Source organism: Triticum dicoccoides, chromosome 6B (genome assembly GCF_002162155.2).
Source record: "Triticum dicoccoides isolate Atlit2015 ecotype Zavitan chromosome 6B, WEW_v2.0, whole genome shotgun sequence".
Lineage (NCBI taxonomy): Eukaryota > Viridiplantae > Streptophyta > Magnoliopsida > Poales > Poaceae > Triticum > Triticum dicoccoides.
Genome location: NC_041391.1, coordinates 454,842,024 through 454,847,697, shown reverse-complemented (window position 1 = coordinate 454,847,697; position 5,674 = coordinate 454,842,024).

The following is a 5,674-nucleotide window of genomic DNA, read 5'->3' as shown; positions in this document are numbered from 1 at the left end:
TAGATTATAAGAGTTGTGAGCGCTCCGAGGCTACGAGGGTCATATGGTCCTGTCTCTTATTTTCTAGAAGAACCATTTAGCTTTTCTTAGAAGATTTACGGTCTTTTACTAGTTGCATATATATTGTCTTTCAACATTGTATAATCGAAGTTGCTCATATACACGACTAGACAAGCATACACCCATCCCTATGAATGCATGCATGCAAACCTTACTCCTATGTACACTTCTGAGAGACTGAACCGACACATCATCTTGAGATTGATGAAGTCGTCACAGATATCTTCGTAGCTGATGAGAACGTCTTCTCTCACTGAATGCACATTGCCAAAAGGTTGTTTACTGTTTAGGTCAACCATCCAACTACGTGTGCCCAACACTTGATGGGTTACACTTACTCTCCGAACTAAAATCACGACATTTATTTTAGATCAGAGGGACATTTTTTCAAGAAAAAAACATGTCACTCATGTACATCTCGTACGAGGGAAATTAATGATGCAGCCCACTATATCCACGCATATCCAAGTAATGTACATAGTCGCACGGTCACCGCCAGCTTGGCCCATCATCGCCTCTGCATCACATGGTTGCAATATGGGCGCCGTCGGTCCACCACCATGCCGCATGCCCGCCCATCTCTCCATATGTCTCCCATTCTCTAATGGAGGTACGCCCGAGCCATCACCGCCTCCTCCGCACCACACGGTTGCAGGCACCCGGCCCATCTCCTACTCCTCCCTGTCATATGGTTGCACGGGCGCCGCCAGTCCATCACCGCCTCCTCCGTACCACACGGTTGCACCGGCACCCGACCCACATCGCCTCCTCCGCACCACAACGTTGCACCGGCTTTGCATGTCCACCACCATGCCGCACACCCCCGCCCATCGCTCCATCTTTCTCTCCTTTTGTGCGGTAATTAACGTCCAAAGACGATGATGCTCGAGGCCTAGAGGAGCAGGCGACAAGGTAGGCCGCCATGGGTAGCAATGGTGCTAGATAGGGATGACTGTCGTCTTCAGAACTTGGTCGCCTTCATCGACAAGCCATGGTCCACAAGGTCTACAGTACAACTCGCGATACCTCCTTCCTCTCCCTTTGTTATCCTTTCTTTGGTAGCCTGATTCAAATTCAATCTCACTTGCTTCGGTGATAAACAAGTAGCCGATTATAATGGGATTTTATCTCACCATGTAAGGTTTCAATCTGAAAGCCTCATTCTTCACTGCTTGAGTACCATGTATGTGCTTGTGGATCAAGAACCTCAGGCAGTTTATACCTGGCATGCTTTATGCTACCTCTGTTCCACAATGCAGTGCATATTAGTTTTTTCAAAAGTCAAAGATATCCATGTTTGATCAAGTTTCTAGAATAAACTATCAATATCTCAAGTACTAAATAAAAAAATTATGAAATTACACATGGATATTGATTTTTCTTAAAACTTGGTCAAACATTGATAAGTTTGACTTTTTGAAACAAAGTATGTAGTATATTTTAGAACAAAGGCAGTATTAATTAGCATATGGTCCGTTCCTAAGGACCAGGGTCTCTAACTGAACTTAATTGGCACTAAAACAACAAGACAAGATGATAACTAGGTTTTCCCGTGAAGATAATTTTGTTAATTGTCACTGGGTCGCATGTACACAACTGATTAGGCCTTATTAATGCATCAATAATGTTGCATTCGAATGAAAACTTAGATCAAACACTTGTATTATTATCTCTTGATCCTTCCATTTCCGTCTCTTCCTCTTAGAGGCTGCTATCAACATGCTTCATTCCCTTTTCTGTCGTTAGTCAGTGCCAAGCATTGCTTTTATTTCAAATATGTTCTTTCTATTTTGATTCTAACTGCACATCTAAATGGTCATATTGAAAACCAGAAGCTATATATTTTGGTGCAGTGCTGCAACTTTGATGTATTTCTCACCTCCACTACCCTTTTTATTTAATGTTGGTGTTTTATGTTATTTGTATGTGAACAAGATAAGTTATGAAATATTGGTTGGTCAAATCATAGAGCTGTATGATTGTTGTGGATGGATACTAGAATTAGATGCCTCGGTTGCGTATATATAGTTTTGAATTAGTTTTGCGGATGGATATTATCATGTCCATCCAGTACATGATTTAACCCTGCAGGTTCAGGACATGCTTGATGTCAACCAAACCACTACTTTGGATATGTTTTTAGCAGTACTGCTAACATATCATTTTTGTGAAGAACAATAGTTGTAAAAAAAATGTAATATCCTACCAAGTAAATGATTGTGTGTCTTGGACTCTGGACATATCCTGCAATGCAATAAAAGGGTGTTACCATCCTAAATTATGGAAGCCAAAACACAAGGCCCATGAAATGAACAACAAGCCTGACCCGCAAATAGAGAAGCAAGGAATCTATTCATGAATTATTAAACAAATAAACGGTAAAAAAGTAGAACGGTGCAGCAAAACGCGCGTATGCTTCTAGTCTGTATACGAATTCATTGAAAAAAGAGCCGGGGGTGACGCAGGTGCTGCGGCTGGCGCACAAGCCTACAGCTTTGCTGAAGGAGGGAGGATGACGTACGGTGCACCATCTTGTTCTTTGCTGACCATATCCACACATGACGAACCATATGGATCGTCATCTCTCTAAACCTCTCGTGCAGCGCGAAGTGGAACAGGACACTCCTCACCCTCCCGTGCCAACATTCATGGGCAGAGGGTACCAAAACTTACACCTCCACTCTACTCACGTAAAAACTGATATACTACCTCCAAAACGGACTACCTGGGTGCACGTACCACCCTGCCTGATCTAGCTATTGGTATGTGGATCTGATCCGGAATCTGCCCTCGCAGTCAAAAAGGCGTCGCTAAATGCACAACGACAAAGACATAAACAGTCAAAGTGAGCAATTCCTAAAGGGCGAGGGCTCACGTGCCACAACCGCGCTTTCGGTGGCCGAGTAAGTGAACAGGACCACATGCGCACCTAGCGGTCACAGCCAGCCACGAGCTTGGCAGCAATGGATCGCAGCCACAGGAATTAACGAGCCACCACCCTGCCCTGCCACCGACCTCAAGTACGCCGGCCGGTCCAGAGGCACGGACCATGCGTGCATACCGGTCCAAGTATCAAATTCCAGCCATCAATTTCAGTCCAGGCTCAACCACCTAGCTACGAGCCTAGGAAGCGCGGAACCAGCAGAATTCGGCATGTTGATTCATCTCTTTTGCACCATGTGTCATCACCCATGCTGCCTAACAAATTATTTCTTGGCTGTTAGAGCAACTTTAATGGGGCGACCCAAACGGACGGCGCATTTGTCTGCTTTTTGTCCGTTTGGATCGGCCGCCCGCCCGCCGTCCGCCCAGTTTTGCATTTGGATCGGCAATGCGCTCAACGCGCCGACCCATTTCATGTCCGCATTCAACTTTTAAATAAAAAAGGCCCGCGGCCGATCATGCCAACGTTCATGTCTCATGCCGGCATCATGCCAGCGCCGGCATACAATGCCGGCCGCAGAAAGCACCACAGTTCATGCTGGCGCACTCGCCAGCCGGCCGGCACATATGCCAACACACAAAAAATGGTGGGACTTGAGTTCGACCACACCATCGCGGCTCCCGTGGTCATGCCGGCACACCTGCCGGCATACAAAAAAGATGGCCCCTCGACGCCATAGATCACTCGTCATTGAACTTGAGCATGTCGGCCTGCATCTTCTCGAACCACGGCCTCTTCCTTGGCGACGACGGCTTGGATGAGGCCGTGCTGGCTAGGGTTTACCCCAAGCATGTAGAGCGCCTCCCTCGTTGTCGTGGCGACGCGGGTGATGGTGAACTCCTGCTGCGCGGCGGCGACAGCGGCGGCCTGATCAGCAGCCTCATCCCTCGCGTCCGCGGCGTGCCTCCGGCCCTTCCTCTTGACCGACTCCCTTGCCCGCTGTTCGGGCGTCAGCGCCTTCTTCGGCTTGGTCGCTGCGGTGGTCTTGCACGGGGCACGAGGCTTGCCTTTCCCGGAGGGGGCGACGACGCCGGACGAGGCGAGGGAGGCGAGGCCGGCGGCGACGTTGAGGTCGAGGTCGATGGCGTCCTCCATGGCTGGTTGGGGGGCGGGGGCGCGTGCGGGCGGGAGCGTTTTTGGGAAAATGGGGGAAATGGTGGTGGGACGCGGGCGGACGAAATGAGTCGCCCCATTGGAGTTGCTCTTAGTATCCCTACGAAGCCACTACTCCCTCGATCTCATATTAACTGAAATGGATGTATCTAGGCAAATCAAAAGGGTATAAAAAGTCATTATATCGGTCCTTAACCCACACCATTTCATTTACACACAACGTTCTTCTTGCGTTTTTGCTGAGTGGAAAATTCTCAAGACCCGTCGCCCCTAATTCCTCAAAATTACCTCAGAATTAACCACATGTTCCAGAATTGGCTACAAGTAAAGCATGTGAAGACATTTTCTTATCAATCAACTTTCCCCCTCTTGTATTTCGCAAAAAGAAAAAAAAACCTTCCCCCTCTTGTATAGTACTCCCTTCGTTCATATTTACTCCGCAAATTAGGTTTGTCTAAAGTCAAACCTTAAATACTTTTAACAAGTTTGTAGAAAAATATATTAACATACACACCATCAAATCAATATTATTGGATTCATCATTGCATATATTTTCACATCGTATAAATTTGTTACTACTGTAGATGTTCATATTGTTTTCTACAAACCTGGAAAGTTTGACTTTGCTCAAAGCTAATATGCGAAGTAAATAAAAACAAAGGGAGTAATTATATTTGTTGTGTGTGCCTTCTTCTTTTTTGAGTTGGCTGGATGCCTTCAAACAACATAAAATCATGCAGCTTCCCTCTTTTTAATACATTGTTAATTGAAGACAAAATACTCACTCTATTACAAGCATCTTCACTTGAAGGGTCAATTAAGAAGTACAATAGGTGTATTAACAAACATTTGAGCGCATCCTATGGTTCTATAATTGTGTTCGAGACCAACTCAGATCATATATGATTATCCTTATAATAATATGCCTGATCTAGTCAATCAAGGCAACCGGTGGTAACCGTTGTTGAAAAACATGTTAGGTGTATGCATATTTTCGGACAATAAAGGTGGACTCAGATCTTATTTCTCCGGTTCTATCAGCCATTGACTTTTTTGTCCGTGTCATCTTGGCATGCCATTTCATATGCCGGTCAAAATGCGTATATATTTGTAAAAAAAATGTCCTCTTCTAATTAAAAGGTAGGTTCCTGCCAATTACTTGGGAAAAAGTCTACGTACATGGCTATCTCTTAGTCGTTGACTATCCCTTGTGACGAAACCTACAACCCGTCGTGCATAAATGTTGTGTCGACCTTTCATGATACGAAGAGATGACAAAAGAGTAGGTTTTGACTCCTTGTGCGCATGATCTTTTGAGCTTCAATCTTCAAATATATTTTGTTTCTTATGGAACTTCCATTATTTATTTTGCTTTCGATTGGCGAGTATATAGCCTTCCATTTCAAGTTTAGTATCCAACAATATGAGCTATAATGAGAAAGTTTTTGATAGTGACACCATATCACATTGAACGAAAATAATAATATGATTTAAATGCAAAAAACATGAAAATAACCTATCCCAAGACAAAAAATTGTGTGTGTGTGCGTGCGTGTG